This window comes from Halyomorpha halys, unplaced genomic scaffold (genome assembly GCF_000696795.3).
Source record: "Halyomorpha halys isolate HHAL.00 unplaced genomic scaffold, Hhal_1.1 Scaffold383.1, whole genome shotgun sequence".
Lineage (NCBI taxonomy): Eukaryota > Metazoa > Arthropoda > Insecta > Hemiptera > Pentatomidae > Halyomorpha > Halyomorpha halys.
Genome location: NW_027105458.1, coordinates 382,733 through 395,716, shown reverse-complemented (window position 1 = coordinate 395,716; position 12,984 = coordinate 382,733). Strand labels below are relative to the sequence as shown.

At 29.1% G+C, this 12,984-nt stretch overlaps 1 protein-coding gene and 1 long non-coding RNA gene across 3 annotated transcripts in view; one reads left to right on the top strand and one right to left on the bottom strand.

The window, feature by feature from the left end:
• Positions 1-9,704, bottom strand: part of LOC106682017 (uncharacterized) — a 20,522-nt gene extending 10,818 nt beyond the window's left edge. Inside the window, exons 1-3 of the long non-coding RNA XR_010844518.1 lie at positions 9,501-9,704; positions 7,635-7,701; positions 6,970-7,328 (exon numbers count right to left, since the gene is read on the bottom strand). This is a non-coding gene — a long non-coding RNA (uncharacterized lncRNA). The remainder of the gene's footprint in view (positions 1-6,969; positions 7,329-7,634; positions 7,702-9,500) is intronic.
• A 25-nt stretch (positions 9,705-9,729) lies between these two features.
• Cdep (Chondrocyte-derived ezrin-like domain containing protein) overlaps positions 9,730-12,984 on the top strand; it is a 222,933-nt gene continuing 219,678 nt past the window's right edge. The window contains exons 1-2 of one of the 2 annotated variants that reach the window (XM_067051436.1): positions 9,730-9,745; positions 10,147-10,338. The gene's annotated coding sequence lies outside the window, so the exon portion shown is untranslated. Of the gene's footprint in view, positions 9,746-9,898; positions 10,028-10,146; positions 10,339-12,984 lie in introns of those variants that run through there. The other variant, XM_067051432.1, reaches the window with a different exon arrangement.

Sequence of the window (12,984 nt, the reverse complement as noted above, 5' to 3'; positions counted from 1 at the left end):
ACGACTGCCGTAGAGCTCTCACACTTTGGTAGCTCTGATCCACCCCCAGGCGATCAGCACATGGATCAGACCCAGTCCTCGATACCTCCTGGGTGCATACAGCATCACCGTCGAGGTGTTAGCGGGGAGCCCAATGATGGCCTTGATACTCCTGCGGATATTGGTATCAATACCCTCCAATATCGCAGGACGTATCTTTATAAGGGGCGCAGTCTGGAGAGGGTAAACAAGACCCGGGAACCAGTATTGGTTGAAGTAAAAAAATATTTTCTATAGCAGAATAAGTTCATGGAGTTTGAGAGAGTTAACCTACAATTTCAATTATGTGCCATGAAAGGCAGTGTACTTGGTCTTCTCTAAATTAGAATGTAGAAAACTCCTAATTTCACATCTTTGCTCGATTTAAAATATCAAGTAGCAAATCAAAGGCTATCATATTTACAAGAAACAAAAATTTTAGCATTGAAAATAAAAACAGAAAAATTCAATTCAGTGGACTTCACTTATTTTACTAATCTTAAAGAACTTGGGGTTATGTGTAATTGGTTTCAAGAGTTGAAACCCAATATCGAAGGGCTCTATTATATACAGGTTATATATTAGCATAAACTTCTTTATGAACTCTAATACTGGAAAGGCTATTGTAATATAGATTACCAACCAATTCTTATCAGGAGGAGAAGATGAAAATTTATTCTGTAGATCTGCCGCAAAATTTATAATAACTCTCACCAGATAGATTAGAAGAAAAGGGAGGGTAAACGGAATTACATAGAACAATTATGTTTGAATTTCTCAATTTAATAAATTTACTATTGGAGAGTCCTATCCTATTGATGGTTTTTTTAATCACCCTCTCCATCTTCATTTTGGAAATAATTTTTTTTAAAACTACTATTAGAGATATTATACAGAGGTTAATTAATCAGTCAGTGAGTTGCTAAAGATGCACAAATGCAGATAGGTTTTATTATACATAGAGAGGTAGAGATAAAATGGATTTGCATGGAAATGCAAAGACTATTTTAAAATAAACATGGATCCATTCACTATATCATTCCTAATATTCATCAGATTTAGATTAGGTTAGCTTTGTTTTGTACATAATTAAATTATCTTTTAAAATAGTGACTATGATGTTCCAGGAAATATATAGATATTGAATTATTCGAAAAACAAGTATTAGAATTAATTTTTTAAATCCACTTTTGAAACTGGCTTTGTTGAAGCCTAGCCTTATTGTACATTATGGGGTCAACCATTAATGATTTTAACTTTATAAGAATTGCTTTTTAATAAATATTCAAGTAAATGCAATGCAATGAACTATAAATGTAAAGTGTATAATAATTAGAAGTTACAAATATTACAAGTTTTTGTTTTAGATATATATAAAATATAATTTGTGCACCAAGCTCAATCTTATCTAAATGATAAGAAATGAATCACTACCAAATTTACAGAAAAATACCTATTCAATGAAACAAATTTTTCATTTGGCTTAAATTTCTTTCTTTTCTTAATTTACATTGATGGACGTGTCAAACTCCATCCTTTACCTTGGTGTGGCACTTGATAGGCATCTAACCTTCTCCAATAACATCAGGGAAAGGCTGAAGATAACCAAGCAGAAATTACATAGGCTGTATCACCTGCTCATGTCACCACAGCTGTCTCTCTGACTGAAGCTGCTAATATATAAAGCTATAATTTGTCTAAACCTGCTTAATTGCTACTAATACTGCTCTACCACCTCTACTGCGGCACCTCTTCAAAACCACCTTATAAAAACTCCAGAGCTACCAGAACTCCATCCTTTGCCAGATCATCCGAGGCACCATACTGCAGAGGGCCAGGAACAGTGCCATTCACCAAGAACCCCAGCTTCTCTCTATCCTGAAATTCATTTCAAGTTCTTTGATGGGCTGAAGCCCTGTGCAAACCCACTCTTCCAGGAGATTGCCCCTCCACCAAGACCTGGGAGGTGGCAAGGCACTGTTCCCTTGGTCGACTTGCTCACTAAGGGAAGGGGTTCAGAATCAGTCTAAGCCCGATCATTCATCACATTTGATAAAAAGTACTATAGCCACTGAAAACAGCCAAAGAAAACAAATTTCCCCACTTTGTTTTTCTCTAGTTCTCAAATCTCATATCTTCCTTTAATATTTAGGAATCAACTTATAAAATATAAAATTTAAAATGGTAGAGCAACTTATTTAATTTATTTTTTACCACTTGATATAGATTGACCTGTCATGCAAGCAACAGAAAATTTCAAGTGTAATTAAATGATTAATAAAATATAATTAAAAATATATATACATATAGTACTTTTCTCAAGCCCCACAGTACAGCTTCAAACAGAAGCTGGTTAATTGCCACTACACATAACTATATAGACAAACTTTACTTGATTAATCAAAGTCAAACGATTTCAATTATTATTTATTTCTTACATTATCAATGGTCCTCCTTCACCCACAAAGATAGTTAAAATTACCGGAAAGGAGTAGATTGTGTAACGAACACCTGGAATTCAACATTTTCTGTATCATGAAAATTTCGAAAGTACCATTTTCACCATACTGGTGCAAGGCTTAAAATTTATCGATGAACTAAGCTGTTCAGAATTTCAAAATAAGTATAAAGTGAGGGTAAACCAGTTCAGGCTAAGAATTTGCCCCTAACACTAAGAAAAACCCATTTCATTAAGCCTACTGTCACAATTAATACCTTATCACTGAATCCAATTTAAAACATTGTAGGGTGCTGAGCGTGAAGTGTAATTTTTTAAGGATGCCTTATCACTTTAGTATTAGAGCGTTTATCGCAAAAGGTAAATTGAAAGAGTAATTTCATCAGAAAAGTAAAATGGTAAGGCAAAATGTATGCAAGTAGAAACATTAAGCTAAGAAAATGGCAGAGCCATCTGTACAAGCTGACATAGACAACCTAAAGTGCTTAACCTCAGGAAGTATTGCCCAAAGTCAATACTCTTATCCTAACAAAATTATATAAAACTGTCAGTGATAAAATCAAGCTACTGATAGATAAAACAATATTATTAAATAAAGAAAAAATGTTTACAATTAATTTTATTTTATTTTTAAAGAATATAAAACTATATGGTAAAATTTAAAATTAATTTAGAAGAAAAATATGTGGTAAGACATCACAAAAATACAACAAAATCAGATTGTATAATCATTGTGGTTGCTAGTCTTTTGTATTTATCTTTATTTATACTATTATAAATCAGCATAAAATAATAACATATAATAATATTATAATATAAATAAGAGCATTTATTTTACCATTCCTGAATTTTATTTTGTCATTTCCAGACTTGACTATTTGCATAGGAAGATAAAAGAAGAAGAAGAAGAGCACAGGGCAATATATAGTTTTATATAATTCATATTTTTTTAATATCTTCTTCTTTACAGGTACAACAGGCTCTTAAGCTGTACTCGACCTGGTTTTACAATTCTTTTCCACTGTGTTCTTTTGTCAGCCACATTAATTCTAATTCTGAGCTTTATAAGACCATGGCTCACACAATTCTGCAATCTTGTATTGAGTCTATCTTTGGGGTGCGCAAAGATACCTTTTGGCTGGTTTTGTGTCACCCATCCTAAAGAGATAGCCTGAACATTGACAATGTATCTTTATAAACATGGACATTTTTACATCATGATAGAGCTGATATACTTCTCTGTTATTTCTCCTACTTCATCATCCTGAATCATCGACTGGTCTGAGGATCCACCTGAAAAATATTCTTTAAAACCTGTCTATTTTCTCTGAAGCAGATTTGATGAGCATCCATATCTCACAAACATAAGTTTTAATAGGTCAAATAAGGGTCTTATAAAGCTTAAGTAGAGCAAAGTATGTCTTATTTCCTAACAGTACTCTTGATGTTATCCCCTTACCTTCATTGAAAAGAAACCCTAGGTACCTGAACTTATTCACCATTTTAAAAGTATAATCATTGATGAAACATATACACTAAGAGTGTGCAGAGTGTTTCTTTCTTTTTAGTGGCATAATTTTAGTTTTTTCTTCATTCAACGTGATTCCCATTCGCCAAGTACTGGTATCCAACTTGATGAATCTTCTCTTGACACTGGAGATCTTCCAATGACCAATGTATCATCAGATATTCCCAATATCTTGATCCTTTTATTGTTGATGGTTCCTCCTGAGTCTAATTCAGCTCTCTCTATGATGCTTTGGAGGACAACATTAAATAGAAGGGGAGGTAATGGGTCTACTTGCCTCAATCCGCTTCTTGGATCAAATGGATCTGATGGTCCACTTGCAAGTTTTACAAGACATTCATTTCAGAACATGGTACACCCAATGAACCTGATGAGCTTTATTCCTTGAACCTGATTCTGGCATAGCTATAAATATAGCATACCTATGAATGGTGTATTATGCTGTCCTAAACAACATATACCTTCCAACTTGGAGAGTTAAGTCATTTTCAGTCTCTTCATTGTGAATTCTGTGAATAATATAAATCTCAGAGAATATTTTATATCTCTTCCTTGTAAGGAAGCTTGGAAACAGAAATAAAGGTAAACTTATATGGGGTATGATTTATATTTAATTACGTATTTTATCAATACCACTTTTAAGTAACAAATGTGAAAAATCACATTAAAATTTTCTAATTTTATTAATTAACCAGAATATTTTTTATAAACACAAATCTAGTGTTCATAGAAGTAAAAAATGTTACTTGCAATGGGGAAGTTTAAAGTAACACATAAGGTTCTTTTCTAGTCTGCTGAAAAGTAATTATTTATTTGTTATTTAAAACTGGTGGTGAGAATATATTTATTTATTATTTTTAATCATATTTTTCCAGTATTTGACTAAATTTGAAAACTGGAATTTCAGCTGAATTACATTTAATAAATATTATTAAGTACTTATTACTCCAGTCAGTAAAATAATTTATTTTAAAATAAATTACCATTTGTCACTTTTATGTCCAACCAACAAGATACAAACCATAAGCCTAGAATCTATTATCAAAGACACTTAATAATTTGGATTGTTACTAACAAAAAAATATTTAGTGCTTGGTCAAGCGCAACTAATCTATGAGAAAAAGTACCTATTTATTTTTTTTAGTATCCGAGGGCTGGTTTCCCAAAAAAGGGTTGGAGCTTTAGTAGCTTCGTAATTTCTAACCCTTTACACAAAGTTAGGGTTACAAATTTTTACTCTATACTGTAGACATTAGACAAAGACGTTTTAAACTACTGGATGAGTTATGCCTGATTATAAGAGTATTTTTGGTTTCCTAAATTTAAAATTTGTTTTTATAATATTGATTTTGTTTTTCTACTACATTCATAAACTTATATTTCTGTCCTTAATTCAATGATGTTTATTGTTATTTTCTATATAGCCTGTATGATGAATTTGATGGATAATGCAAACATTATATATTATAACATAAATATAACAATTTTTACAAGAAAAATTCAGTTTGTTAATTTTTCCTTTATGTTTAAGCAGAAATTTAATGTTAGATCTCATAAATGAGTTGTGCCCAAACATTTTACTTTGTAGAGCACACAACTAAGAACCAGTATTTAACAGCTGCAAGAAGTTTGAACTATCCAATATTCAGAAATTTTGCAATGCTGGGATGACAAAAACACTACCTATACTGAAAATATTTTCAGAAGGTGGGTTTCATAATTTTTATTCTTCATAATTTGTGTTCCAGTGGTAAAAATAAAACATATTATAAATAAAAAACATTAAAATTTATCTGACAAAAGTATTGTTTCTTAAAATAATAAAAACTAATTTTTTTTTAAATTAAACTACATTTCTTCAACTTATATTTATTTATCGAAATAATCAGATTGTATTGTACTATCAAAAGAATAGACATTAAACTATCCTAGATAAATTAAAATTTTGCTACTTTAATAGAAATTACTTTGTGAGAATTCATAATTAGTTCTGAGCTGAAATTATTGTGTGCGTTAATACCCTCTTCTTTTCCAGGATTTTAATAGTCTCAATAACTAGGGGGGGAAGTGTCTGAAGATTAGTTTTCCTTTTGTTTTCATAACTACAATGACAGGATCTGATGTAATTAATAACCTATTTAATGAGTCGGCAATTGTATTTGTTCTTGAATTTTTTTAAGTCAACAACTCCCTGAACCTTCTTTTATGACTATTTCTTCACATTTAGGCTTCTTCAGAGATCTAGCATATTGTCATATGACATGTTTTAATTACTAATCTTTCCTAGAATAAAAACTGATTAAAAAGTTTTGAAATTTATTTAAAATCCAAAATACATTTATGATTGCTCAAAAACAGCAGCTGGGTTTCAGCCTAGTTAAAAAAGCTCTGCTCTGAGAGTGAAAGTTAATTGCATCCTATCGGCTTTTTCCCAGAAAATCTCCAATCTCTGTACTATAGACTAAATTTTCTAAAAAAAAAAATAAATTAGACCCCAATTTTCTTAATTTATACAACGGACTTATTTCTCAGCCTGCATTTTTCAATAAATGAAAACATTTTTCAATTTTGCATTTTTTGTACCTTCTCCCCATATGTAATATCATAACAGAAGTGTTATTAATCCTAGAAAAAATTAATATTTTTGACAATGTCTGGCAAAAAGGGGAAATTATTTTTTGTCATGTTTTCAAATTTAGGTTCACAAGTCTACATTAATAATTTATTGACATAGATCTTACTAAAATATACTTCTTCCTAAGTTTATTAGGAATTATGAAAAATGTAAAAGTTTTAACTATGATTTAACAAATATAGAAGACGATAATATTGCAGACATTTTAATAAAATTATGCTGTTATTTACCTTAAATGATATATAATAGGAGAAACATAAGTTAAAGATAGATTGTTAGCAATAGTACTTAATATAGAAATAACTGAGGGAAGACTCTTACTCTACTTACTCTATTCCCTTTTATGTTAGGTTTGAAAGGACAAGTTCAATCCATGTTTCACATTATTTGGTCAAGTCAATATCAAAGATTTTGTCTTTCATTTCCATTATTTTCAGGCATTAGACTTAATATATAAAGTATTATAAATCATTATAATAGTAGTAAGTTTTACTATCGTTATCCTCCAAGAAATGCAAAATTACACACTGTACATCCCTCATATGTTGCATATAAAAACACAAACAAGTATATTTAAGACAAAGGGATCGCTTATTGTGAACTCACTTCAATGATCCTGTCACAGTTTTATATTTATTTTTTTCTTCTCCACACAACAATAAATAAATTTTAATTTCCAGGATACTGATCTGCAACATCGAAAATCTTTAATCAGAAGTGAACAGTTTTTATATCACAATAATGTTACATGAGTTCCAAAATTAGTATGTTATCAACATCTGCCTATTTCTTATTAGCAATGTTTTTTCTAATATAATCTTCAATTAAAAATAAAAATATTCCAAAAAATAATAAATCAATTTTTAATTTACAATGATATAACGGAAGTACTGAAAGGAAACAGTATCCTTTAATTGAGAATGAAGGTTTGATGTCTGAACATGTTTATTAACAGCCTTAAATAATTAATAGAGGAATTTTTTGCCTTTTGATACCTTTTATAAGAACAGCAACTTGCACATGGAATACTGATGTTTACACTTTACTTGAACTTCTTCTCATCTAAAAGAAAAAAAAATCTCTTTATCCAAAATGATATTGGTAATACTTAAAATTTCAAATTACTATGTTTAACAACATAATTGTTAGTACTTATTTCCTCATCAAAAATGATTATAAAAAAGCAATCAAATAAGACATAACACTAACCATGTCCAAAACTTACATAAAATAAAAAGATAAACCTTCTAATTGAAAAAAATAAAATCAAAAAACATTTTACAGAGATATGGGCTTTGATAATAAGCTTAAATTCAACAAAACAGTTTAAAATAAAAAAAAACAAAAACAATAGGGAACAATTCACAAATTTGGAATAGTCAACTTTAAATAAGATGAATCTTATCTTTTAAATTTTATTAAAATCGACAAACCACATAGAAAAAAATAACAAATTAAAGTTTAGAACTACAACTAGTAAACTGAATTAACTAAAATATATATGGTAAGTTAGCAGAATATGATAAGTTCTTATTCTTAGAGAAGCTCTTAAAAAAAAATTGATCTATACAAAATCTATAGTTATATTATTATTTCTAAGTGATTACATTAAAAAAACCCGCTGTGACAGATAATTATTATAAGTAGCCATTGAGTAAGCCCTGTCGGTTGGGGGCCCTTCAGGGTCCACCCAGCCTCATAAAGTTGCTATCCTTTATTGTGTAAACATGTGGCGGTCGAGTGTGTTTCTTACAAAATCACCTCCTTACACAACCATTGGTCTAGTAGCAGTATTTCCTTACAAAGTACTGCACCCTTGACCCTTTATGGGTTATAGTGGTACAGATTTAATTTAATTAACATTAAAAAGAAACAACTTAAAACTATATTCTGCTACTTTTTTTTTTTTTTAGAATAAAGATAGCTAGGCTGGTGATATTATCTGTTCATTAAAATTACACTTAAATGTGCACCCCAAACAAACTTTCAATCAAATTTTTAAAAAAAGGATGGATACTTAATACATATACACAAAATAAAATTCAAAAACTAAAATAAAAAAAAAAATTTAAATAGACAGGAAAAAATAAGTAGCTTTTTAAATGAACATTCATTATAATAGATAATAATGGAACAACTGAATAGCAAATAATTCCACAATGAAAACTGAAAAATAAATAAACTGAAATAAAGATTTTCAAAAGGATTTTTTTTTTAAATATGTTGGCTAAGGTACATCTTGATACATAGAATAAATTCATAAAATTTATAATTTTTAAAATTGATGAGTTATCCATTTGTAAAATACCATGTATGGAAAGATAGTGATTATCAGAATATGTTTCAGATATGATAAATAAGTAATATGGAATTAATATGAGAACACATGTAAGTATCTTAAATAATAGATCATAACAACAGGTATTAAAAGTAATAATGATGTACTAATATTTCGAATCAAATAGATTTTTCTTAAGGCCAATCTTATAATATAGTTTATATATTATGTTTGAAATCAACACGAGATTTCCATTTCATTATGTTAATTGTACATAGAGATTATGAATCATAATTATTGCACAAGCTGTATAGAAAATACAAAAAGTAATTGATTAAAATAAAATGTATGACACTGAAATAGAAGCTTTGATAAAGTATTATCATTTGAATTTCATCAACACAAGCTGAGATGGATTTTCAATAATTTTCAAAGTGCTCATGTAATAAATTCATATTATGTAGACTACAAAATACATATCATTGCAAAAAATTAAAGAAAGTTTGATAGCTGATATATTTTTAACAAACCACTAAGTTTTTACAACAGTTTTAATCTAAATAAAATATTATTTATTTTTTACCTCAACAAAATGACCTTAGTAAACAAAAACGTTTAGGTTATTTATATCATAAAGGATATAGAAATAAAATTCAGGATTTTTAACTTCATCATAGAATAAACTGCAGTACTATTAAATTTCATTAGATTGCTAAGTTTGTACTGAAAAGAAGCCATTAGATCGAATAGCCCGCCAAATTGTATTGATTGCTTTAGACTGCCTTCATAATCTGTGAACAACGGTTTCTTGTTTTATGATATCTTAAAGTAAGTAATTTTGATTTAAATTATAAATATTCATTTAATAAAATATAAATATATTGAAATAGATCAAAAATTATGTGACTAATACTTAACATAAAATAATGTTCAATGAACTAAGTATAAAAGTTAAACAGAATTTATAATTTTCAAGTCTTTTACTGGGTATTTTGATGTAAAATAATTATAAACAGTTCTTGAAAAGTTGAATGGCGGTAAAAGATGGAACTAATCAATTTTCCCTCACTTCACAGCCGGATTTCAGATAAGAAAATCATCATTTTTTCAGTAAGTACGGCACAGTGACCGAAGGGATATTCGTAGTGAAATGAATTATTGTTTATATGATGATATTTTAGTAAAATTTTCCCGTTTTAGTAGCATTTAACGATGGAATGAAATTGTAGATGTGAGAAGTTTTGAATTGACCTACTTTGAGGGGGGAGACTCGCAGGGAGGAACAGCCTTGTCAGTAGTCAACTAGTCAGTATTGCAGTTTAGTTCTTGAACTGGGGTGTGTTGTGGTGGTTGGGAGGCTCACCCGTGAATATCTTCTTATTTAAAAGGATACATACTCAGTTGAAGAGCCAATAATTTAGGTAAGCTACATTATTTATTAGTGTATTTTAAATTTTATGAAAAAATGATTTGTATGTGTACTAACATCAATAGATAACACCTATAAAAGTCATGTTATTCACTCAACTATTTACTATCTATTAATTTAAATAGTTTTGATAGCAAATTTAGTGATATTACTCATATTATTTTAAGCTAATGATATTTTAGTAATGATAAAGTCTCAAAGAAATTTATAATTATTACTTATTTCACTAAGTTGTTGATTATTTTGAAAAGAAGTTTTAGTTCTTCTATTTTATTCTACATGGTGTACATATTTGTTTACTTAAACAGTTGTTACTGAATTATATTGTTGAAATTTTCTATACTTTTAGTGGCTTTCTTAATGATAATGAGCAATTGAAGATTCATCTTAATGGTTAACACTCTCTGTACAAAAAATATAATTGACATCATTCATGTATAGTATAATTTTTACTATGTTAAGTCCATTAATGCATTAGCTGTACACTATAACATTGAAAGATAAGTAAGAAGGGTGTTTGCATGTAGCTCACAGGTCGTTTATTCCATCTGTAGGTTGTCATGAATGATGTAGCGATAAGGACCTAAAAATTGTGTGGTTAGAAAACTATGTATTCAGTTTAATTTATTGAATCTGTTTATATTCTTTTTATTTCATGGTTTTATTATTTACTTTTGTAGTTATTTGATATTGATCTGCAGTTTATATTGTTACATTAAGTCTGTTCTATCATTATTAATATTCGATTCTGGATTGTCGTTTAGTCAGTCATATCTAAAAGAAAGTCAAGTAAAGAAATTACTATTGTGTGGTAATATAGAATGTAATTTGTGAATGTTTCAAAGAAGTATTTCTCATATTATTAAAATAAGATTAAAACTGAATGCTGATAACTGTATGTTGGTTATATCTTTTAGTTTAATTTGATTTTCAAAGATTACTATACTTTAATAACCTTCCTATGACAAGATATCTAATCAATGCTGTTGTATTGTAGTAGTTTGACATAAACTAAACTTATAGATGTTATAATTTCATTATTTTTAAACCTATAAAGAAAAGCAAATATTGAAAGATTCAATATCAATGAACTAATTGTTTTTATATAAGAAAGAATTTTAAATTATCATCTATTCATTATTAATTGTTCATAAAATAATAATAATACTGATTCTCTTTTTTGAGGCGTAAATGCTACTGGGAAAGTAAATAAACTTGGAGCGATAATCATTAATGATTTTTTTATTTTATTTAGTTCACCTCAATGTTTTATGTTTTAACATCATTTACAGATAAAAATAATGTGTTGCAGTTTATTACTGATACATATTTGTAGGATGTATTACAAACTGTTTCACCGTCCTCTTCAGTTTTTATTAAAATATTTTTGTCTATGTGTGAAAAAAGTGACAGATGAATATTTGTACTTTTATAAGAACTTTAGACACAGGGTATATATACACACATATATATCTAATGTGTCTGCTTAGTGTTTTACTTCAAGAAATTTAAATTTTGATGACAACAAATATCCTTCCCCCAACTCCAAACTCCTCCCCGCCCCTGTATAAAATTATATAAATAAAAATTATATTATACCAAATATTTATGCCACTTTTGTTTTCACTGTGACTTTCAAAAATTCAAAGTGTGTACTAGTCGGTTTTTATTCAATAAATAGAAACTATAAATCTTTGACTAAATTATATATGTATAATATTTAGTCTAAGATTTGTTGTGGTTATATTTTACCAAAATATAGTTGTTCACTTTTTGTTTGGGATATCATACTAATAGGTACCTATTTCTTATATTTATGGACCTCCTTGTGCCATATTAAACTTAACAGGAATGAAGTACTTTATTAAGAATATAGGACAGGGTGCGAAGAACTGGCTACCAAGTTAACGCCTTTGCTAATTCAGGCTTTGAAATTTATTGTTTTTCCCTAATTAAGCTGGAGAAATTTACTAGTTATGGTCTTTTAATATAGTCGTCATCTGCCATTGCATTAAATTCGTTTTAGTACTTACTGTTTTCTGTTTTATTAAATGGTATAGTCAATTTTATCCCTATCTGTTACCGTTTCCGAGATTAGAGTACGAGCTAGTTAAAATTGAAAATTTTCGGAAAACTTAGTAGGGTGGGAGAGCCGGTAACTGCTGCTTACCGGTTTGTAGCAATTGCTACATCACAGCAGTTTTCTGTAAAATTGAAGGAATCATATTTGAATGAACAACAGTGACGAAAAATGAGGGACGCTGCAATTTTTTTTCACAGTTTCCATTTAAACTAGCTCATACTACCAGCCAGTAACAGATTGGTATAGAATTGATAATACTATTCTATTGGGGATGTAAAAAGCTGTTATTTTCATGTCAAAGCAGAAACAATTTTTTGGTCGTCGCACTGTCGGTTGTGCGCTAAAAACTAAAAAATGGGAATTTATTGAGCCCCCCTCCGAATAACGGTTTCAGATATGGACCGAAATCTATTATTTTGTAGGCATTGTTTAGTGGACCTTCCTCTACATATTTGTGAAACTTATTACTGATTTAATTATGCAAAGAATAGAATTTGTTGTAAGATGTACCTTTGTTGAGATAGGCACCAAATTTCGGCAACTGAAAATGACAGA